We start from the raw sequence: 25184 nt of genomic DNA on the forward strand, positions 1-25184 counted from the left end.
GCTGAATTATCCTGGAATTTAGGCACAAATCTCTCTTGAGAGAATCAGATTCTCTCAGAAATACAAAAATATTACGTGTGTTTTTTCCACTGTAAAAATCACTCTTTGCACAAGCGGGACGTTAATGGGAGCTAGCTTACTTCACTGATAAGACAAATATTTTTTTTTCCTCCCAGTTCCAAGGCAACATCCTTTCCACTGCAATCATCTTTATCACTGACCATGAAATTGTAGTCTCATCCTTTCTAGCCACAACTTGGCTTCCTGGAAACATTCAAGACCATAGCAGGAGAGGAAAATTAGTTTAAGATGATATTTCCTGCCAATTTCTTGTTTTAACTTTCCTGTAGATTTCTGGTTATTTTTACTCTTTTAAAAAAGTAACCTGGAATATTACTATGTATACATATCTGTATAAACAGAAGCCTATCTGAACAGGGATAATATGCTTTAGCACTTCTTGCGATTATTAGTCACTTCTTGTGATATTTAGCGTGAGGGTGCTTTTTTCCATCTTCAAAGAGCGCATATGAAAAATAACTTGCCTCTGACTGATGAGTTTTGATAGTGCTTTAGAATGAAACATCTTTGAAGATCTTGTAATATTAAGCTGTTAAATGTGTACATTGCTAAACCTAGTTAAGCTATTCTAAAATGAAAAAATGAATTACTGTACGTCGGATGGCCTACATTATCCTAACAATTTATCATGCCTTAATATTTGTAACAAACTGACGGATTACATCTCTTTTAAATTTACTGTGTCTCCAATCAAAGGGTCCTACACAATATTACAATAATTGCAATCCATGTATAAATTCTAAACCATTGTAAAGAATGGAGTCTAAGGGGTCTAATAATATTGCCATTTTTTGGAAAGAGGTGATAGTCAACTTTCAATTCAAGGGTAAATTCTGCATTTTTATCTTTTAGCTTACAGGTATGCCTCAAATGGAATTAAGGAGCTATTCTATTAAATATAAATGGAAACAATTGAACTGATTTTTGAGTAAAATTTTTAGTTAATGAAAGTCTGGATGGGTTTGTTTTTGTGTCTGTGCAAAGGCAAAGAAGGAAAGATATTGTGGCACAGAAATTATGTTTTAAAGGAATTATCAGTATACTTTTTCAGTTTGCTTGTCATGATAACTTGTGACTATTCATAAATATGGGATAGAAAACATAGGGTAACTGATTTATAAAAAGAAGAGGGACAAAGCTTATTGACTCAGCTGAAGTTATATGACTGTCCACTTATTATTATTCTATAGATTCATCAGTAAAATTCACTTAACTAGCTTTCTGCTTTATGGCCAAATAAATTGCTTAATCCACTGCCTTGGAAAACCCTTATGCTGATGAGTGTATGTTAAAGATGTCATAACCCGGGGGTGTCTGTCACTACCCACTCATTCACAGCTTTTGTCCCTTGAGGCCTCAGGACAGACATCAAAGACACAGCTGGGATAAACTGTATATATTGGATTCCAAGCAGGAATCATTATAAACACTGTGAAACCACAAAGAATGTGGATGGAATTACCATTCAGATCCAAAGAATTGTGAAAACTCTTCAAGTCCATGGAGGTACACAGCACTAACCCAGCAACCATGCTATCACTTGAAATTCCAACAATCTTTCATGAAAGAGATTTCACAACACCCATTCCATAACACAAGAGCCAAATTCAGTGTTAACTGACATTTTATGAAATTCCATTGCCTTCAGATCCCATGGCCTACAAGGACTGAAGAAATCCACCATTAAGATTTGGAGGCCAAATCAAGGACAGAGGACTTATTCACCCAAGATACAGTTACTTTGGATTAATTATTTGTTTCTCATGTATTTTATTAAGGGCCTTCGGGAAAAGTTCAAAATCTCAGTCAAAACTGGAAATCGCTTTTCATGAAAATTTTCTCAAAAAATGATTTTCTATTTTCCAAACAGTTTTAAAGTTTCCTAACTAGGCACCATGGACAGTCGAGGTAAAAGAAAAAACAAACTAATGCAAATGTTGGAGAAAGGAACAGATTTAGATATTTCCTGGTACATAAGATCACGAGAGAATTATACAGAAAGGCCCACATCCTCAAATATATAACTTTCTGCAGTTGGATACATAAATACCTTTGAGGATCTGGGCCAAAATTCCTACCAGACCTGGGTGAAAATGTATATTTTATGTTGAAGTGCAAAATATTTCAACTAGTACACAAGTTCAATGTCCAGCTTTTTCTACCATACTTCAAGCTGAGCAGTATAAGAAGTCCCACTATAATAAAAGGGAAATTAAATGAGAATCTGCAGCCGGCAGATGGTCCTGCCCTGGTGTGGCAAGAGAGTCTCCATGCTGATGTTTCCATGAACTCTGGCTTGGTACAGACCACACTGAACTGGGGGTGGAGAGTTGAGGTGGAGGTACACTCTGTAAGTTGGACAGTGGGGGGTGGAGATAAAGAGCTCTAAGCAAGGGACTTGGCTGTGGGGACTGTGACCTCCTTAATAGAATTTTCTTTTCCTTTGTTTAGGAATACTGCATCTGTCACTGTGTAAATTTGTGTTAGGCTACTGTTAGCTGTTTCTATCTCTGACCCTGTGCTTGTGAGAGGAGAAGAACTGCCTTTACAGGCACCCAGCAGGTAGAATGAGATTGTCCCAGGTTACTGGGTGGGGGCTTGAGCTGGTTTGGTTGCATTCTTGACGGAATCCACGAGGAACTGAACCTGGCCCTTCTGGTGGTCACCTGCCATTAATACAGGGTTATATATATGAAAATTTACATTCCACAGTGCATAAATGAGAGCAGAATAGAGCTCCAAGAGTAAAATACTCCAAGAAAATTGAGGTTTATACAGCCGTGTGTTAAAAGGTAGGAGCATTAAGCAGGTCTCCCTCCAGTTGTATGCCCAACGGAAAAACAAAGGTGGGGAAGCACACATACACCAACCAGTCTGTCCAAACATTCTGACATCTCTAAACCAAGAAGGAGAACCATTACACCCTGCCTGCTAGTTAGCTAAGGAGGAAATATATTAAGTCACCCAAGTGACTTTAACATGCCAAAACAAACCAAAGAGATCAACAATCTGTTAATCTCAACACCAGGGCATCCACCTCTCTAAGTTATGGCACCACCCTATCTTGTCCGTCTCTGCACTTAGATAGCACATATTGCCAGTGGCCTCTAACATACTTATCTCAAGTGGAGGAAGGAACTGTGAGGAAAGGGTGTATCATTCAACAGCTGAAAAAGACTACAACCTCACCCATTTTCCTTTTTACTGGATGCCTGCTATTTTCCCTGGCTGGACTTGGAAAGAACACATAGTGTTTTAAGATCATTGTTGCTACAAAACAGTGTTTCTGGGCCTCTACGAAGCAGAGCATTTGGGTCAGGGTCTTAAAAACAAACAAACAAAAATCTCCACTATGCTATGCACAATTTCTCCTATGAGTGGGCTTCTTAAAATTAAAAAAAAAAAAATAATCTAGGAAACTCCAACTGCCCCGTGAGAGAGTTAACAGTGTGATTGGCTAAAGTGACTCACTCACTTTTAGGGTAGCTAATTTTGTTTGGATTTATTCCTGGAAGTTGCATCACATGACAACCTTTAATTCCATTTCCAAAAGAGCCTAAATTCTTTAATTTCTAGAGATTCCATGGCAATCCTGGAGGATTAGTAATTGTTCCCTATAAGATGTGCCCTTGGGCAACCATCCATTAGAAATTCAAGGGCCACTCAGCTGATTAGCAGAGAGCCCACTTTGTTCACAGACAGCAGCATGTGTTTCTACCGGTTGAGCATATCCACACATGCCTCAGTGCACATAACAAAATTTGTGACACACATGGATGGAAAAAGTTAGAGGGACCATTAGCTGGTAACCTTACTTACTTTTATCTGCCTGATCATGTTAGCTCTTGCTGCAGCATGGTGATGGAATAAAGAGCTGTTTGAAAAGTTGTGGGGACTCTGGGTAAAATTTTCAAAAGAGCCTAAATCACATTGACATTGGATTAGATTTAGGCTCCTAAATCAATAAGAAAATGGCCACGGTGCCAAAAAATAATCCACAGTTGGGAGCCCAAGCTCCCCAGTCAACAAAAGGTTCCGCCCTCCTCGACTGCTCCCTGTAAGCTGTGTACTTGTGCACACTCAGGAGAGAGTCAAATGCCACCCAGATGGTAGCAAAGTTCCTACAGCTTTTTTGTTTCCGATGGTGGTGCACATTCGCACATGTCTCAGTGGACATAAAAATTATTCTATATATGGTTGGAAAGAATTTGCTCATGGATGGAAAAGATTAGAGGGAACGTTGGTCCCCTTCCTTATTTTTTTACCATTATTTTACACTATTTCATTTCCCTTGCTCTCCCCAACTCAAACTAGAGACAGATCCAGAAGGAAAGAGAGAGTGATTTGATAGAGTTCTCCATCTAGTCCACTGCCACCTCATGCTATTAACAGGCCAAAATTTTCACGCTTTCTTTAGGTTTCTCCATAAATGGTCTAATCAGCAATGCTGAGTACATAGCAGCACTCCCTGACACCAGATGACAAAGCTGCAGTCACACTGCTGGGCAGAAAATGGCCTTGTAGACATTGAGGCCAAGACCTCTCCCTGCTCCACATCTCTGAGCTGAGTTGCAGCCCTAGTGAGAACATCTACAAAGCTATTGCTAGCCTGATAGCACAAACCTAGTTAGTCAACCCCATCTCTGAGATGGCTGACTTGATTTTCAAAAGCAATTGGACACCAAAAATGGCTCCCACAGACTTCAAGGGTGCTGCTGGTTGCTCCCCATTTGTGCTTACCAAGCCATTTATTTAGGATCCTAAACAAAGATCAAAAATCTAGGCCTATCAAGGGAAGGAGGAGACAGTGAGCTAATCCAATGACTGTACCAAGCCCTTCTCTGCCCTTCTCTCTGAATTGGTTTCAAGTTTGGTTTGGAGCAAGGGGAAAAACCAAACAGATTAAAACAATTGTAAACAAATATAAGAGGGGGAGGGAACTTTTTTATTTGTATTTTTATTTATTTATTTATTTGCTAAGAAAAATCCTATGCCCAAGAGATGTTAATGTTGTAGAGAAGAGGGAAGGGACTTCAGATTTTTTTCCCAGGGTCAGGCTGCCAGAGGCATTTCTGGGAAGGAAGTTTGCATCACATAAACATGCAATCTGCCTGCCACGTGCCAATACAAATACAACCCACACCCCCTGCCCACAGTCTTTTTTCTTTTATTCTCTAGCCTCATGCTCTGTTTCCCATTTGACAGGCTCCTCTCTCCAGCCCATTGCCCCAGGCACAGTTCTTTTGTTTTCTACAGGGATGGTTTCTATTCAGCCCTTCCCCTCTCTGCCACACAATAGAAGCCAAACTCCTTGAGGGGAAGAAGGGCTTGGGCAGACAGGGAAAGTGGGGGAGGGGGTGATGCAGACCATTTGCTGCAGTGTTACTAAGGAGAGAAAATAGCACACATCCTTTGAGACACTTTCCCCCTATGCCTATGGGAACTGGCCAACTCCAGCTGATGACAGCTAAGTAGAAGGCCAGTAGGGATGCAACTATCTGCTTGCTTGCTTACTTACATCCTTATACATTATAAAAAATGAAATATATTGACTGAAAACGCATCTAGTCCTTATATAGTCATGAATCTGCTGTGGCTGTTACCTCAGTCCTCTACCCTCATGCCTTCCTAATCACTCCATAGCCTCAGAGTGGTAGCCATGTTAGTCTATATCTTCACAAAAAATACATATAGCCCCATAGCACCATAAAGACTACCAATGTTATTTACTACGTAATAAGCTTTCGTGTGTATGACCCACTTCTTCAGATCTGGGCTATTACGGCTGTCAGCAGCCCTGCACAGTGGGCATTGTGGGACAACTCTTGAAGGCCACTGAGGTCAATGTAAGCAATATTGTCTCTAACTATGTTGGCCAAGACAATATAGGTCTCTGGTCAGAACAATACCCTCTTTCTGAACAGACTATGCCTTAATTTTAGATGTGGCCCCTTAACTGTCTTTGAAAACTTTCTTAAATGAAGGGTGTATTCACACCCATCAGTTTCAATGAAGTTTTAACACAACTCATAACATTATAATCAAAGCTTGTATCAGTCTCTCTGTGATCTCCTTGCAAATTTTCTCAGCAATCAAGTGAAGAACTTAAACAATCATCTTGCTTTCTGTTATCAGTTTGCCATCCTGTCCGCTAGGGCCCTGACCCAGCAAAGCACTTAACCAGAGAAGTAGCCCCATTAACTTTAGTAGGATTAATTATTTTCTTAAAATTAAGCATGTTGATTGAACCAGGATTTAGCTCTCTAACCCACTTGGTTGCTCAAAAAGTAATTGGCTATTGTATACCTTTCCAGTTGTGCCATTAGCTCTTCCCTTTCTGGAAGAAGCCATCTGCTGTATTTTTTAGCTTATGGTAGTGATACATCTCTTCCTTACCCCAACAGTTTAAGGAAGATCTTGCTAATTGTTCCTTGTTTCATCAAAGGTTATTGGGAAGGTGGTTGCCACGGATATAAGCGTCTCAAATATTTCCCTTGATCGTATACATGTGATATCTGATAAGTTTGTAGCATTCAGACTGTACGTCCATGTATGTCACTGTAGATGTCAACATGTTTTCCTATAGCTAAGGCTCAGTCTTCAAATGATCTTTCACATGATTGATGTGATGCTATTGCACCATGGGAATACTTAAAATAACTTGTCTCTCTTCTTTTACTCAGTGCATCAAGGGTTTCTTTGGAACCCTCCCGTCACCTTCGTTGTTTCCAGTTATGCGAGTCCTATTCCTTCAGCACACAAGTATTTTTTCTGGGAAGGGATTATGGATTACCATGAGCTCCACTCTGTGATGTACAGTGACAACTCTTCCCCTTCTCTTCTGAATTTGTAGTAACATTTCCACAAGAGTACACACCCAGATCTTTAAAGTGACAAGACTGAGCAGAGGTTGGTTTGGCCCTTTCCTACATGGATTACTCCCCCACCTCCATTTCATTGGTTTGAGTATTTCTACCTTTCGCAAAGTTTGTAATCTTGAAGACACTTTTGGCTCTAACTTTTCTTCTGAGACTCTTGTTAACCAGATTGCCAATGTTGCTGCTATTTCAGGCATCCATCAAGTTTGTGACTCATTGTATCCTTCCAAGATTCTTGCACAAATCTTCTATGACGACCTCATGGGATTACAGCAATTCATTATTTATAAATCCCAAGTATTTCCCTCTAGTAACTGCAGCTTCTGAAATCTCTAGCACCAGAAAACTCACTGCAGCTAGAATCTCTTAGCTGTTACACTTAAAATCCTTCTCTAGCTTGTGGAAAAATGCTAAATTGACTTATTTTTATCCTTAAGGCTTTGTATAGTCCTTCTCCTTCATGCCAGTGAGCTGTAATCTCTCTAAGGCTGAAGGATATTGACTGCTTCTCAAATAACGATGGTATTTTGTTTTAGAATTAAGATCCTTTTTGTAGCTGCCTGTCATTAGTGTACGCTATCACAGGCCAGACCATCTGCCCCTTATTTTCAAATGGGGAGAGTCACATTACCCACATTTGTTCGCATAAATCAAGTGCTTGTGCATCCAACCACCTGAGGGGGCGTGTACAAATCAAGGGTTTACCCGTGCAAATGGTGCAGAAGTAACAGCCAAATGTGAAATTTTACAGGCCCCTGAGCTTCTCAGATTAAACTGACAGAATAAGGGTTTTCACTTCTTCACCTTTTTGCAGGAAAAATATTTTTCTTAAATAATTTTCAATTCCATTTAAAATAGCAGCAATGTGAGGTAAATGCATTTATTCTTCTAGCAGCAGCATTCACAGGTTTGCTAGCCTTACAAGAATGTATAGCTGGCCACACATCTGTGAGCTACTATCATTTGTATTACACTAGTATCTAGGAGCCCTAGCTGAGGCCAGAATCCCATTGTTCTAGCCCTCTACCCATAGCGGCTATTTCTACACGGGCTCGTCTACACTTGCCTGCAATTTCGAAAGGACTATGGGTAATCAGGGTGAGGGGAGATTACTAATGAAGTGCTGTGGTGAATATGCAGCTCTTCATTAGGCCAACGAGGCCTCAGGTCAATACTGCCCATTCAATGGCAGGACAGAGTTACGAACCTGGAAGTCCTGGACAGAGCAGGAACCACGAGCATTGAAGCCACGATTCTGAAAGCCCAGCTTCGCTGGACAGGGCACGTCATACGAATGGAGGCGTCAAGAATCCCTAAGCAACTCCTTTATGTTGACCTCTCCTAGGGCAAAAGGAATCAAGGTAGGCCTCGCAGGAGCTATAAAAACTGTGTGAAGGCCAACATTGCTCATGCTGGTTTAAAACCAGATCAGCTAGAACAGCATGCAAAAGAGCGAACAGGCTGGAGCGCTCTCATATGACGCGTATGACAACTTCGAAGAGCAGCAATGTGTACGCCTCATTGATGCTCGTGAGAGGAAGAAAGCAACAGCAGCAGCTGCACCAACAGAACTGGGACATTTCCCTTGCCCCCACTGTGAACGCTCATGCTGTTCAAAGCTTGGACTCCTCAGCCACATGCAAGTCCACAACTGATGAGCCTGTGCAAGCTCAAGATGTCATCGTCGGACACGATGGACTACCTACAAAAAAATTAGGCTAATTCTCCCCTGAGGCAACTTCAAAGAGTCAAACTTCAAAGTGCCAGCATGCACGTAGCCAGGGGCACTTTGAAGTGCCTGCAGTAATTTGAAGTCCCTTTACCCCTCAAAAAATTTTTTTTCTTTTAAAAACCCATGGAGTTTTTACATACAAAATGCATTTTGATGAGTTTGTCAACAAAACCCCAGGACATCCGCTGGCTGCATCATACCTCTCCCCGTTCAGGTATAACTAGGGTGCCCATCCACCCAGTATTAGGCAGACAGTCCCATATTTGGGTTGCCAAAAAGGTGTCCCTACTTATTTTTTAAAAGGGACTCATTGTCCTGTACTTGGGCCCGCCGCTGCTGACCTTTTCCACCAGCATCTGCGCAGGCACAGCTTCTGGCAAAAGTCACTTCCTCATGACCCAGGGAAGCTGGGGGAGTGTGGGTGGCTGACACATCCCTGCCACTTCCCCTGGGCTCTGGGGGAGGGCCAGTGGCTGCTGCTTCCCCAGGGCTCAGGGAGTGCCAGCAGCTGCCACCTCCTTCCCAGCTCCCAGGGGCTTGGTGGAGCCAGGAGGAGCTGCCCTTGCCCTCATATCTCCTTGTCCCTTCTTTGGGACAGGGAAATACGGTCACCCTTGGTACAACTCCTCTCTCAACAGTGTTTGTCAAGAAAAGAGCTGTGTAGACTCTCTGGGGGTCTTCTGTTGACAGAGAGGGCTTCCAGTTCACCGGGCAGCCCTGTTTGCAGAGCTTACAATCAGCCATTCTGTCAAGAGAGGGCCCAGCAACCTGGCTGCTTTCTGTCAACAGAAGTTTTGCCAGGAAACCCCTTCTGACAGTCACTGCTGTCAAAGGGTGATGCTCACATAGACATGGACATGTAGGAAGAGGCAGTCCTTACACCAAGTATCTTACAATCTAAACAAATGGTGGATTTGTTAAGAATGGGAAGTGACTTGGCAAACATCATTCAGTAAGCCAGTGGCAGAGCCATAGTATAATCTGCAGGTCTCCTGAGACCCAGTGTCCAGTTCCCTATTACTTGGACCCCAGTGAATCTCCATGAGAAGTGGGGAAGCCTCTCTTCAGAGGAAGATTGGCCTTTCCCAGTATTCAGCAAGATATATCCAGGATTCACATCTGCCCCCCCAGTGTCTTCTGGCAAGTGACTTTGCAGTTTCGAAATTCCTGTACAAACTATGTCTGTTTTTCAGACACAAGTCAGAACTAATAGGTGGATCTGCTCTTGTTACTGCATTGCAATGGCTGACAAAATTTGTCATTGGCATGTCTCCATGCTATCTGGTATCTTCAAAGACAGAGCATGTGTGTGTGCGCGTGTTCTTTTAAATTCTGGACTAATTTGTGGCAGAGAGCACCTACTGTGGTTTGGGAGCTCCTAGAAGTGCCATGTTTCATTGTCTCCTGGGGTGTCCAATAAGACAGCCACTGCACTACCCATTGAGAGAGAGGGCAGAGGGTGCTCTCCTCTGAGCTAGGCAGTTCTGTGGGTCAGTGGCTCTGCCCGCACCTCCTGGAAAGGATGGCATGGGCTGTAGTTCTACTGTGGTCAAGTCTTTGCATTTCTTGAGCACAAGCACTCCAGTTGTGCCTGGCCCATCCTTTGGAGGCACAAAGAGGATGGATCCTTGTGCCTATTCCCTCCTTAGAACCGCTGTGAGGTTACCAGGTAAAATATGGCCCTTATTCTCATGGGAATGTCCATCACTAAAGTCCAAAAAGCATAGTCCCCAAACCCTCATTAGTCTCCTGTCCACTGCATGGCCCTGGACACAACAGCCAGGCTCCCTCTGTAAACCCTATTGTCTCCATACTCCACAGATCAATCCAGCACCCTCTGCACCATTGATGGGAATTTCTCCTATGATTACACAAGTATCTTTACCTTGAGTGCACACCCATCAATGCCCAAAGGAAGGGTTTGTATACACACTAGGTCATGTCTCCTGTACTACCTTAACTGGATTATCCACGGCTTCTTAATATTCTGTACATGATTTAGGAGCCTTAAAAGTTTGGTTTGTCTTTGGACCAGGGACTCTTATTTCATCTGTATCTGTACAGGGCCTAGCACAGTGGAATTCTGACCTGTCTTGGGGACTGCAGGTGCTACCACACTGGGTATGCTAATAGAGAAAGGAGTATCTATAGAAAATACACATGCAAAACCTGTACGCACATTAGTACTTCAAATAGTGCTCATTGCTCTCAGCTAGAGTTCTAGATTTGGAGCAGCCAGGGCCTCCACCAGCTCAAGCATGAGATACAGTGTCTAACCAAGTGGGATTCCATCCTGCGGTATGCTTGAGTGACCTTGTGAGCCATACAAAGCCCTCCACAACTTGTCCTGTTGCAGAAGGGTGATGGGCAAATCCCATTCTGCAGCTGGTACCTCTCTGTGGAGCCTGGCAGAAAGCAAGGGGGCTGTGCCTTCTTTTCCTTTCAGTTCCCCCAGTAACTGTGGGAGAAGCTCACTTTTAGTTTTCGCTGCGAGGTATTTGGTTGAAATGGTTAACAGCCAGCTTCCTTCTTTTTCGCTTATCTAAGTCTTCCTCTTGCCTTCCCAGAGAATAACCAGATTTAGCTGTCACTGTGTGTTCCTATGCAGCAATCCAGGAGGAGCTCTCCTCAGTTCTGCCTGTTTGTCCTGAAAGCTGCACGCAGAATGCCACGAGCTGCTGCTGGCTGCAGTTACACGCCTCAGAAAGTGATTTTCTCTATAGTCCATCTACAGTGCCCTCAGGATTGGTTTTCTTCTAAATTCACTTTGGCAAACAAATATCATCTGCTGTCATTATGAGACACTCTGGTGCATCAGCAATTCTGATTTGGAAAAAGAAGTAATGAACAGTGACACTGAAAACAGTGGTTGGAAAAGCAAACACCAGGGTCTTCATTTGTCTAAGTCCTGGTTGTTTGATGGGGTAGGGCTGTTGCTTTTCCTACCATAAAGGAAACTCTTCTTTCATCAGCTATTTGACCCTCTTTCCCCTGTGCCTCCCACCACATCCTTTTCTTAGTGCTCCTTGATTTAAAGTCATTTTCTCAGAGTACAGTGCCTATTAATAATAGACAACTTTCTAAAAATATGACAGCCCGTACCTTGAATCATGTATGAGAAAAACATTTCAGCCTGCGAGATGAGGATGAGGAAGCAATTGTACGTTCACTTCAAGCAAATGTCTCTCTCATGCTTTTTCTCTCATCTTCCTCCCACACAGATCAGTTAATTCACGAGTGGTGGGAGAATGGATGGCTTGGAGAGGCTAGCTCCCCAATCCCCACCCTTTCTGCCCAAGGCCACACCCTTTCTGTGACCTCTGAAGCCCACTCAATCCCCACAGCAGCTACTGGCCCATGTCCCTCACCGCCAGCCCTCCTGTTATGACTACTGGCTAGCCCCTAAGTAGGGCTAACACAAGCCCCTAACCCGGAGTAAGAGGATTCAAGGTGGTACCATCCCAAATACTCGCACACAACCCCCCTCCAAGCAACCAACATGGCCACAGTCTTCCCAGGCTCAGAGCATTGGGTGGCCAGGAAGTAAGGGCTGCACTGCCAGACCCATCCTCCAGCCACCCTTCCCACTGTTCCTTTCCTTTCCACATGCCAGTCCCAGCACTGGGCTAAGAACAGCCTGCTGCATACAGGTAGGAGGAAGCCTGACCTGTGGCAAAGTGTGCATGGGGCAGCCCATGCCTGTTTGGGTAGGCAATGACTTCTCTCGCTTTCACTACCCACTGCCCCTGAGTTAACTGTGTTTGTTTTACCATACAAGGTCAGACCCCCTTAGCTGGTGTGAATGGGCTTAGCTCCACTGAGGTCAATAGAACTACATCCATTTCCATCAGCTAGAGATCCAGCCTATCTTGCACTCATTACAGGGGATCTCAGTAAAGTCTCCCAAAAGAAAAATGTGCCAGTCATTAATTGGGGGGAGGGGAAGGGAGAGATTCACAAAGTGCCTACAGGATTTAGGAGCACCAGTCTTATCATCGTTTGTGCCCCTAAATCCACCATTCCTGAGATGAAACATTTAGCCAACACACTGTGGCTATGTCTACACGTGCACCCAACTTCGAAATAGCTTATTTCGATGTTGCGACATCGAAATAGGCTATTTCGATGAATAACGTCTACACGTCCTTCAGGGCCGGCAACGTCGATGTTCAACTTCGACGTTGCTCAGCCCAACATCGAAATAGGCACAGCGAGGGAACGTCTACACGCCAAAGTAGCACACATCGAAATAAGGGAGCCAGGCACAGCTGCAGACAGGGTCACGGGGCGGACTCAACAGCAAGTCGCTCCCTTAAAGGGCCCCTCCCAGACACACTTTCATTAAACAGTGCAAGATACACAGAGCCAACAACCAGTTGCAGACCCTGTATATGCAGCACGGACCCCCAGCTGCAGCAGCAGCAGCCAGAAGCCCTGGGCTAAGGGCTGCTGCCCACGGTGACCACAGAGCCCCGCAAGGGCTGGAGAGAGAGTATCTCTCAACCCCCCAGCTGATGGCCGCCATGGAGGACCCCGCTATTTCGATGTTGCGGGACGCGGATCGTCTACACGTCCCTACTTCGATGTTGAACGTCGAAGTAGGGCGCTATTCCCATCCCCTCATGGGGTTAGCGACTTCGACGTCTCGCCGCCTAACGTCGATTTCAACTTCGAAATAGCGCCCGACGCGTGTAGACGTGACGGGCGCTATTTCGAAGTTAGTGCCGCTACTTCGAAGTAGCGTGCACGTGTAGACGCAGCTTGTATGCCTTCTGACTCTCCCTCATTAAATAACTTCAGTCCATCCTGCACACATGGGCTACGTCTACACGTGAAGCCTACATCGAAGTAGCTTATTTCGATGTAGCGACATCGAAATAGGCTATTTTGATGAATAACGTCTACACGTCCTCCAGGGCTGGCAAAGTCGACGTTCAACATCGACGTTGCACAGCACCACATCGAAATAGGTGCTGCGAGGGAACGTCTACACGCCAAAGTAGCACACATCGAAATAAGGGTGCCAGGCACAGCTGCAGACAGGGTCACAGGGCGGACTCAACAGCAAGCCGCTCCCTTAAAGGGCCCCTCCCAGACACAGTTGCACTAAACACCACAAGATCCACAGAGCCGACAACTGGTTGCAGACCCTGTGCATGCAGCATGGATCCCCAGCTGCCGCAGCAGCAGCCAGAAGTCCTGGGCTAAGGGCTGCTGCACACGGTGACCATAGAGCCCCGCAGGGGCTGGAGAGAGAGCATCTCTCAACCCCTCAGCTGATGGCTGCCACGGCAGACCCCGCTATTTCGATGTTGCGGGACGCAGATCGGCTACACGTGCCCTACTTCGATGTTCAACTTCGAAGTAGGGCACTATTCCCATCCCCTCATGGGGTTAGCGGCTTCGACATCTCGCCACCTAACATCGAAATAGCGCCCAACACGTGTAGCTGTGACAGGCGCTATTTCGAAGTTAGTGCCGCTACTTCGAAGTAGCGTGCACGTGTAGACATGGCTAAGGTTTCCTAAATGCACCTTGTACCTTCTAAAATAAGAGGGTGTGATTCCAAGACAAACACCCTCTTGGGAGCAGTAAGGGGTTGAAGGTTCCATGACTTCCTGTGGCTCTCTCCTCGCAAATCCAATGTAAAAAAAAAAAATCCTGTCAGATCAGGAGCCTCAATTTATGTAGTACCAAGGCCATTAGGGTTCCCATCCATCCACCCACAACAGCCTTGCTTTCCTCTAAGCACCCATTTAGTTTCAGCAGCAGGACTTTTGCTTCTCCCTCAGTGGGCAGCCATCTCTTCCCAGAGCATTTAATTTTAGACTTGCACCAAGGGGAAGAGAACCAGGGCCGCTTTATTGCCAAGCTAGTTTTGCTAAAAATAAAGACTACTGCTCCAAATTAATGGGTTCTACATCATCTCACTGCTTACCAGGAAAGATGTTCCTTTTATTCATTTGAAGATACAGCATTTATTTACCAGTAACAGAGAGGTCACTGTATTAGTCTGCACTCCAACAAAACAAAGCATCAGAAATATAGCACTTTAAAGACTTACAAAATGATTTATTTGGTGATGAGCTTTTGTGGGACAGACCCACTTCTTCAGATCAATTTTCCATGAATTTATATCTGAGCAGGCAAAGCCCTGTAATTAAATGCCAGATTTGGTGTTCGCAGAATGGACCAGTTTGGTTACTTTAAAAAAAATGTTTTACATGGTTATCTGTCTCTGGAGAAAATATTAGAAGTGTCCTGTTTCATTACCACAACCTCCATCACCAAAGATGAATATGTACTACAGAAGAAGACCATCAAGCATTTGCTGGAGCTTTGAAATGTTTGCGCCCTTCTGTTTGCTTTCCACAAACATTTGAGCAATTATGCAACATCTGCATAGCCCCTTGTGCCCTGGTGAAATGACAGGAGTTCCACAACAGGCCCATGGGTCCATCTAAGTGGTACAAGTTTCAGAGATGGGGCCTTATTGGCATGAATATTTAGATAGAGCAAGTTTCAAAGTGTCATGTGCATGAATTCAGGGAAAGTGAATTTTAAATTTGTATTTACAAGTTTTTCCACTGTTAGTGCACATATACCCAGTCAGGGAAGAGATAACAGCATGTGAATTATCTGAACAATCATAGCTAAGCAACACAGTTCGAATTTAGAATATGAAGTACTGAATACTTCAGTCAATACATGGAGTTAAAAATGTGGGAAAAATATGAAATACTGTTGACAAACTTGAGGAAACTACAATCTGTTTACTTATAGTCAACTACCAGCAAATGAGGCTACTGCCCCAATGAAATAGAGGGGAGTTATTTCACTGATTTCAGTAGGATTTGGATCAGGTCCCAAGATCATTGGCTAAACCATTTGCTGAGAATTGCTCATTCGTCCCTCACAGGAATATGCCATGGTGTAGACATAATAAACTAAATAGAAAAAAGACCCCATTCTCATCCAAAACCCTGAGCTTCACTCATTAGGCACACTCAACTGATCAGCGTAGCTTGAGTAGACATGGGGAAGAGTGACCCCTCCATAGGGGGAAAAAAAAAAAAACCAGCAGAAACATAGCACTTTAAAGACTAAAGAAATTATTTATTCAGTGATGAGCTTTCATGGGACAGACCCACTTCATGAGACCCTCCATAGACTGTATTGTTGGACTATAATGGAGACATCTGGTTTCACACTCTGCCAGATGTGCAGAAAGGTCCAAATAAAACTACTAAAACTCTAAAACAGCTTTCTGTGTAATCATGGCACACAATGGTGGGGTATTGAATAAAGATTTTATTGGCACTAGTTTGGGTTGGGATCCACGTTAATGGCTTTCACTACTGATAACATTTAGCAGAACCATTCTGTTTTCCAGATAACCATTTGCTGTCCAAAAGTTTTCCGTTAAGCAATGTGTGAAACACACTGAATGCAACTCAGAGTGCCATGATAGCCGAAGCACACAACTATCCAACATGTTAGCCCTTTAGAGATGGCTGACGTATACAATACGTTCTCTAAAGCATTCATGTAGGGCCAAGCTGTTCTACTCTTATGCACAAAGAGTAGTATTTTACAATAAGATTAAATCTATTATTTTCCATGGATTTTCTCCCAGCATACAGAAATGCTCAGCTTAATTGAAAGTAGCAGAATCTCTGAAAACACTGAAATAAAATATTGTGTAATGCAATTTAATGCATTGCAAAATGTATGATTCTGAGGTCACAGTAGTGATATTCAGGAATAACGGTGGTGAAGTAATGTTATTATAAAAATCAGTGTCAGTGGGATAAAATTCAGCCCATATATGTTTTAATACTCAAAGGTCTCCATTTTTCCTGGGTAAGTCTAATACAATTTGCTAGGTCAAAATGGGCAAGATTTCTGAATCAATAAGCATCTGTAAAGTGAAAGAGTTATATACACTTAGCATACCGCTCTTCTCTTCTACAGAAGCATTATCCAGTGGAACAATCAAAGAGGCCCTTCTAATGAGAAGTCCCCTCTTCCAGCGTATGAGAATTTTAATTTTTCCAATTGCCAGCAGATGCTGCTGATCATTTTTATACTGCTCCCCACAGGGAAGCAGCAAGCTCCATATCTGGATCCTTGCACATTCTTATCACATGCAGAAGACTGACTGGATCAGTAGATGACGTATCCAGGAAAAAGAAAACTAAAAAGCAGCTCTGTCGCATTTTAAAGACTAACAAAACAATTTATTAGGTGATGAGCTTTCATGGGCAGACCCACTTCTTCAGATCTGGAAACAGCCAGGAAAAAGAAGGCAGCATTAGTAAAACTTCCTCTGTCTCCTCCTCTGTTATTAAGGCATTTGCTGAGAATGCACACTTATTGCTTATGAAAGTGTCACTAGCAGCAGAATGTAGTGAGTCCAGGAGCAAACACTTCACTCTAAATCAATCTCACTAATTCCCCCTGGTATATGTCTTACCCTTGTATTATTCCAGCTTCTTTTCAGCTGGCTGTTTGGGGTTATTTAAGAACAGCTTACACATTTATTAAGGACTCTTTCTTTAAACCTCTGACAGGGATTTCTCTTTGTTTACCAGAAACAGCTTATGCAACTCTTAAAGGAGGAAACAGTACACGTAAAAGTAACCGAAAGCTGGAAATAGACACAACTGACAACAGAAACAACAAACAATTTCATAAATGGCTTCCAGTGCTTATTGGATGATGTGGAGCTATTCAAATCAAAGTTGCAATTAAGTTTCAGTTTCGACTAATCAGTATTTTCTGATTTAGGAAAAAAAATAGTCAAAATGGAAGGCTCATGCCTTTTGACCAAGTTTAGCTAATTCAGAACATGAGAATGTAAAAATTCTCCTAATGTTGGCATAGAAATAGTGCAGTGCTAATGAAATAAAACCAATACAATGGAGCAGTCACAGATACTTTTTCTACCCCATTGGCTAACCTTGTTGTCGCTGAGAGAGGATAGTCCAGGTGTTATTGCCAGGGGGCCACAGGCTCTTCCACATCATCACTCTCAGCGGAAAGCCATGCCCCTTTGCAACATCCAGGGGGTACCACAGTCTTGCCAGGCCCTGGGCAAGGTGGGGGAGGGCAGCTCCATACTCCCAGAAAGGCCTTGGGTGGAAAGGGCAGGGCTAGGGCAACCAATCCTCAGCACCAACCAGACCACACCATGCTGCAAGCTCCCACCCCACCCTTAGTGCTGCCCTGAGCACTCCGTGCAGCACTCAATCAGCTGTCTCCAGTCACAACCACTGCCGCAGTAGCAGTAGTGACATCAGGGAGCTTTGGACCCTTGTGAATAACCAGGCCTCCTTCTCCCCACCCCCATAAGTGGGCCTGGCTATACCTCCTCTGAAAATGATTCAAAGAGGGGAATGAGTAGTCTCTGGCTCAACAGTCTAGAATGCAGTAGCATGGGGGTTTGGGCACCCACAACATCTAGGGTGTGGTAGTGGGGGGGGGGGTCACACACTAACAGCTGCCAAGGGGAAGTGTTGCCATCTCAGTGATGGGTAGCAGGGGCACAGAACTCCCTGATTCCACTGCACCCCATCTGGGCCCTATCAGCATCAGATACATCTGCTGCTGTGTTGGTGGGGATTCCATTGCAACATGCCAACCACAGCTCAGGGAGGCCCACCACTGAACAGTAGTCAGACTCCCCAGTCTCCTTTCTAAGATCCCTCTTGATCATCCTTGGACCCACTGGTCATCCTCAACATCTTCTGGGTAGTCAGTGAGTGGTAGTCCTGGCAGCTGTTTGGCTTCAGGTACATCTGTACATCCAAGATCCCTGGCATCTGCCTCTGCATAGTCAAGGCCCCTCAGGACAGCTGACCGTTGGCCAGCCTTCCATCTTGTGGGGGATGGAGGCAGTCACACAGCAAGAGCATGGTTAGGAGGCATCTCATCCCTTCATTGTCTGGGGCCAAAATGAGCTGCAAGGCCCACCACTCATGCTGTCTTCTCCTATGGAGACTCCTCCCTTCAGCTGTTGGAATGGTGGCAGACGCTTTTCCAGCTCCTGACAGCCAAGGGCATTGAGCTCTTCCATACTGTCACCTCCATTAAAGGCCACACCCCTTTGCTACACCTATTCAATGATCTTTGGAAACACACCTGTAGTTGCTAGCATAAGCAAGAGTGTCCTGCTCATCTACTATGTCAACATCTATCCCACATCCTCACACTGATAGGTGTTCACTATGAAAAGGAGATTTGGAAAGATACTGAAGGTTTTATCTTTCTCCATAGACATCTTATACTACCTATCTGCAGCACTTGGGAGGCTTTATGATTATACATTTATTATTCTTAGGTATTTGCTTCCTGTAAATTACCTATTCATGAATATCAATCAAAGACAACCCATTTCTTCTATAACTAATATTTCAAAATATTTCCCAGTTTCAGCATGTCTAGTAAAATTTTAACTACGATGAACTCCACATTGAAATGAAGATGACAAATGGTGAAATCAAAATTCTTTTCTGATGATTTTCCAGACACCAAAGAGCAAACCCCTTAGATATTTATCAATAAAGCATTTCAAAACATCACTAATAGTCCAGTTTAAGTCCTTTACTCATAGTATAGTTGATAAAAAGACACGTACTAGAGGGGTAGCCGTGTTAGTCTGTATCCACAAAAACAAGGAGAAGTGACTCCATGCATCTGGCAAAGTGTGTCTTTGACCTGAGAATATTTTCTTTTTATCAATAACAATGAAGTCTTGTGGCACGTTAGCAATTAACATATTAGAGTGTAAGCTTTTGTGGGCACTTTCCTTTTCTAGAATTCCTGTGTTTGTGTGATTCACAAAGCAAAAAACAAAAAAAAAGTCCTTAGCTGAATATGTAATAATCATGCTAGGCATGTAGACCATATATTTGAATTCTATTCAGAGAAGCTGGCATGATAATGCTTTTTCTTAGAACAAATTCCAGCACACCTCTCAATGATTTATTCAAAATATCTATTAATTCAGCAATAAGAATTCCAAGGGCACTGAAAAATAAAAAGACCCAAATCCCTTAGGTGCTAATAAAGCCAAAGTAAAATTAAGCAAATCTTGCATTACCCATGTAGCCACACTCAGCCAGGGATTTAAAGTTGATAAATGGAGTAGGAAAGAACAAGAAATGTGCAAAAGAGAAAGTAATCCCAAGGGCCGGATCCAAACTCCACTAAAGTCAATGGAAAGATGCCCATTTACTTCCATGCACCATGGCAGCATTTCTGCAAGATATACAAAAGATTTTTTTTTTAAGAAGCAGAGATCTATTAGAACTCAAGTAGGCTTGCCCAGGAGAAGACTCATTTTTCATTCACCTGTCAGGGCAGCTATGAACGATAATGCTTTAACTAAAATGTCAGGCTCTGACACTGTAAGGTACAAGACAATATGAAATGACTTCAGGGCTCAGGGATGCAGCAGGGAGAGATGTCTGTCCCCAGGCCCTGAAGGTGCTGCTGCTGCTGCAAGGGAGAGCAGGGGGAAGGGTGCCACTCCCTATCCACCAGCCCCACCATGGAGTTGTCATGGCCAGGGGAGACAGGCCCCTCCTCACACTCCCCATCATGGAGCTGCTCCAGCCAGGCAGCTCTGTGTCACAGTCGGCAGGAAAGCCACCAGAACAGCAGGTCCAGCCCTTGGCATTGGGATCACGGGACTCTGTATGCTGCCTGTACCCTGTCAGTGAGAACAGCGCATAAGGTGTACCATGGTCCCTCATGCCCCACCCCCATGACACCTGCTGGCTGCCACCTCCGGCATCCCACACCTCTTATGCCCAGCCTCACCCCAATCCCACATCCCTAGCGCACAGCCTGTATCCCCTTCTGTACCTTCACTTCCAGCCCTGAGCACCTCCCCAAACCTGGACTCCCCCAGATCATAAGCCCCTTAACCCCAGACCCTGAACCCTCCCAGCCAAAGCACTTGCACTCCAGCACCACAATCCTCTGCCCAAGCCTGAGCTCCATCCCACACTCAGAACCCCTCGGTCCCACTCCTGCTACATGAATTTTATTCCAAGCACCAATATGAAGGTGATGTACGCATCACCTCCACATTGGTGCACATAACAAAATACATTGCACCGGGGTAGAAAAAATAAGAGGGAACACTGACTCCTACCCATAGCTCAAAACGGTGTCACCTTCCACTCCCCTTTGCTACAACCCAAGCAGGACTCAGTAGCGATGGCTCCCTTCATTTTTTCCTCCCATTCCTGACATCTACACTGCAACTGAGGGTGCACTTTGTAGTCATGCAAATTTACCCGTGCTAGCTTTCATCTAGGGAAGCTCACTGAAAGTGTTGCCACAGTCTTGTGATGCAAGTCCGACACTTTTAGTGAACTATCTGGAGTGAGATGAGCATTGTGGGTATGGCCACGCCATCCATACATTACACACCTAGCTAGAGTGGAGGGGCAGCTTAAGTTCCTTGTTTTACTCTGCCTTGTATGTTTGGAGCATTGTTCCCTCTGATGCAAAACCATAGCACCAGTACCTCAGCATTACACCTCCTCTATTCTGCAATGCTTTGCCATGGATTCATCATACCATCCTCAAGGCCCAGTCCTTAATAACTTGAATAGCAGAGGAGGCCAAGATACAGATTTATTATCACTTGTTGAAGTTTTAATGCCCCTAACCAAAAAACCTACAAAAAGGAAACTCCAGACAGTAAAGAGTACAGTTGGCCCCAAGAAAGAAAGTCAGGTGAACCATTTTTCCCATCACAAAAAGCTGCTTTATTAAAATAAAAACATTACAGAGGAAAGGGGTCTATATTACTGAAACCTTTGATGGGAATCAGGCAGATGGGTAAGGGTAAGGACCTCTGCTCTCAAGTGTCTCAGTAACTGGTGCAGAACTAGGAAGCCCATGCAGGTCAGACTAGAAATGTTTGAAAAATTATGTTTCAATTCTTCCAAAATGGATTATTTTAAAAATGTCCCTCCTAAGGAAAATTTTGCACTTGTGACTTTTCATTCCAGTTCAGAACAACTTTTTTTTTTCCATACAGAAATGCAAAATGTTCCATGGCAGGGAAATTTCATTTCCATATAGCTCTAATAAATAGTAAAACAAAGAGCTCTCAGAAGAATTCCCCCCATGGGAGAATTCTGGAGAACAACAGACCTGTTAAAGCCAGTGGCTTATGTGTGCTCATTTTCTCTTTTCTTTTTTGTCAAATGAATTTATATTTTTCTACCAGGAAACACTTGTATACCAGGGTCCTGATTCAGTGACTTATGCTTTTCCACTTTCAGCATGTGTGTGACTTCAGTGGAAATACGTACCTTGTTGAATGAGGGCCCAGATACTGGCAGAATTAATAATGCATATATTCCAAGACAGAGCCCTCGCTCTGTACCACACAGGTATAAGAAAAGCTCTGTGCTCTCTGTTTCCTGTTCTTTCTGCTGGAAGGTGCGTATAATTATTGCTGCGCATGCAAACAACAAGAAACATTATAAGTAATGGTCGCTGAGGCAATACTTTTGCTTTAGATCTTTTCTTTGGTATTATTTATTGCCGTCTTTAAAAGTCTCCATTAACATTAATTGGACCAACCGAGACGCTGACTGATACAGAGTCTGGTAATGATCCAAATGACACCACTGCTTCAGGAGTACTTCCAACTTTTTTTTCCCCCCTTTTGGAGTATGCAGCACATGCCAGGGCAGGTGTAATAGTTATATGAGGGAAACTAACAGCCCAGTTATGAAACCCTTCCTCCCTTTCTGGTAAGTAGGGCTAGCTACAGCAGTAAGTGCTCATGAATGAGTGGGTGGGAACATGACAAAATGGGCTGGCTGATGCCCAAAATAGCACATTTAAATGCTTCTTAATTTTAAACAGAATCTAAAAGGAGACAGACAAAAACATGGACTTAACCACAAAGAGGTAAGTCTTTAAGGTGCTGCAGGACTGCTTGTTTTATTGTGAAACTACAGACTAACACGGCTGACCCTCTGAGATTATTTGCCTTTTTTCTCAACAATAATTCCAGGTACCAAACAAGGAAGAGAAGTGGCATGCATATCTGAGTCTGTGTTGCACCACAAAATGACCCTATTAAGTTGTGGGTTTGCAGAAAACCTTTTTGTTTGTATTCGTTATTACCTATAGAGCCCCTGTACACAGAACATTTACTTGGGTTTTGCAAGGGACTATAGTGAAGCAATAGTGCCCTAAGAGGAGTTATGGGGAGTTTAAAGTTGTGACATCATGACCCACCAAGTTTAAACAAGCTATGGAAGAAATTGAGATCTGTTTCCTGCTTGGGATCATATGGGACTCATCAATGTAAAGGACCGATCTTGGGTCCCATATGGTCTGGGAGGTTACTGAAGGAAGAAAGGTTGGCACAGGTGCTGGATCCAGGGGTGGTACTGCACCCACTGGTTTGTATTGATTTCAATCATACATAAGGTATAGTGTTTGGTTCAATGATTCTTAGCACCCCCCACTATGCACATTGCTCCAGCATCCCTGAAGTAGGGTCACCTTCTGCTTATCTGCTCTGCTTCTTAGCTGCCTCTGGAAGTCTTCAGAAGTCACTCACTTCTGCATCTGTCTCTGACTAGGTCTACACTTACCTTGAAGATCGACAGCTGCTATGCAATTTTTGGTATGCCAGCTGCATACCACAAAATCGACTTTGCAGCTGCTGACTTCTATGCCTTTCAATGGGAGTGCTCCTCCCATTGACCTTCCTTAATCACTGAGGCTTGCAAGGAGTTCTGGGTTCAACTTTGACCCCAGAATGTGGCATTTCACGTGTGTAACGGCACCCCAGAAGACAGACCACTTACGTCTAAGGTAAGTGTAGAAGTAGCCTCCCCAGCTCCCCATGACATCAGAGTACTGCTTCTCTTACAGGTTACCAATACTGCCAACCACACATTCAAAAAACCATGAGTCAGGTCCAAAAAAATGCTGAGGCTAGTTTAAAAGTCTAGCCATCTTTCAAAATCATAAATTTGGGGATGTTGTTTTTTTAATTATTTGGCCTTCTGGTTTTTGTACTTTAAGGTGCACTCAGGCAATGTTTTCACACTTTTCTCTACACATAGCAAAGCTAAAAAAACCCTTACTTAAAAAAGCTGACCTTTCCAGGTGTTAGTTGACTCCAGGAGCTGTGGCTTTAGGAAAAACACTCCATATAGTAACAGAGAGGAAGCCGTGCTGGTCTATACACTATCAAAACAAAAAGCAGTCAAGTAGCACTTTAAAGACTAGCAAAATAGTTTATTAGGTGAACCTTCATGGGACAGACCCACTTCTTCTGACCATAGCCAGACCAGAACAGACTCAATATTTAAGACACAGAGAACCAAAAACTCTAAGCAAGGAGGACAAAATCAGAAAAAGAATTCTTAAAGACCTACAACCTATCCTTAATCAGGATGCCACACTCCAGAAGGCCCTGGGTTACATGCCTGTTCTCTCCTACAGACAACCTCCCAACCTTATGAGGATCCTCACTAACACCCAGTCTATACCCCAGGAATGCCAGTCCTGGAACCTTTCCCTGCAACAAAGCCTGCTGCCAGCTTTGTCCACATATCTTCTCTGGAAATACCATCACTTGACCTAACCAGGTTACTCACAGAATCACGGGCACTTTCTCGTGCTCCTCTACTAACATCACATATGCCATCATGTGCCAACAATGCCCAGATGCTTTGTATATTGGACAGACTTCTAACTCCCTTAGACAAAGGGTTAATGGGCACAAAACAGACATCAAAACACTCCAGATCCACATACCAGTTAGTCAACATTTTAATGGAATGGGGCATTCTATTAATGACCTAAAGGTATGTGTGTTACTGAAAAAGAACTTTTGCACCATTCTTCAAAGGGAAGCAGCCGAGCTGGCTTTCATATTCAAATTCGGCACATTAACACATGGTTTAAACTGAGACGGGAACTTTGAGTCACTATAGGAGCTCGTCTGCATACTTGGCTTAATCTAATTCTTGACCTCCCCCCCACACCACTCCACTCTGATTTGCTCACCTTGATTATCTTTTTCTGATTTGTGCTCCTTGCTTACTGTTTTTGGTTCTCTGTGCCTTAAATATTGAGTCTGTTCTGGTCTGGCTATTGTCTGAAGAAGTGGGTCTGTCCCACGAAAGTTCACCTAATAAACTATTTTGCTAGTCTTTAAAGTGCTACTTGACTGCTTTTTGTTTTGACTCCATACAGTGAGACTCATGCTAAAGTTATGAGTTGGCAATACTGAATTCTAAGCTTTTTCCTGCCCTGGGTATATGAAACATGTTTGCAAATAATACCACTACTTTTAGTGAGCTTTCATCGTATCAAATATCTCCATGACCTGAACTTCCCCACCCTCAATACCCAGCTGTATTGTTTGTTTCTTTGCAAAAACTATTTGATAGAGTTTTGGCTCTTAGGAACTGCCCCCACCACCAACACCCTCA

Source organism: Carettochelys insculpta, chromosome 6 (assembly GCF_033958435.1).
Source record: "Carettochelys insculpta isolate YL-2023 chromosome 6, ASM3395843v1, whole genome shotgun sequence".
NCBI classification, from domain to species: domain Eukaryota; kingdom Metazoa; phylum Chordata; order Testudines; family Carettochelyidae; genus Carettochelys; species Carettochelys insculpta.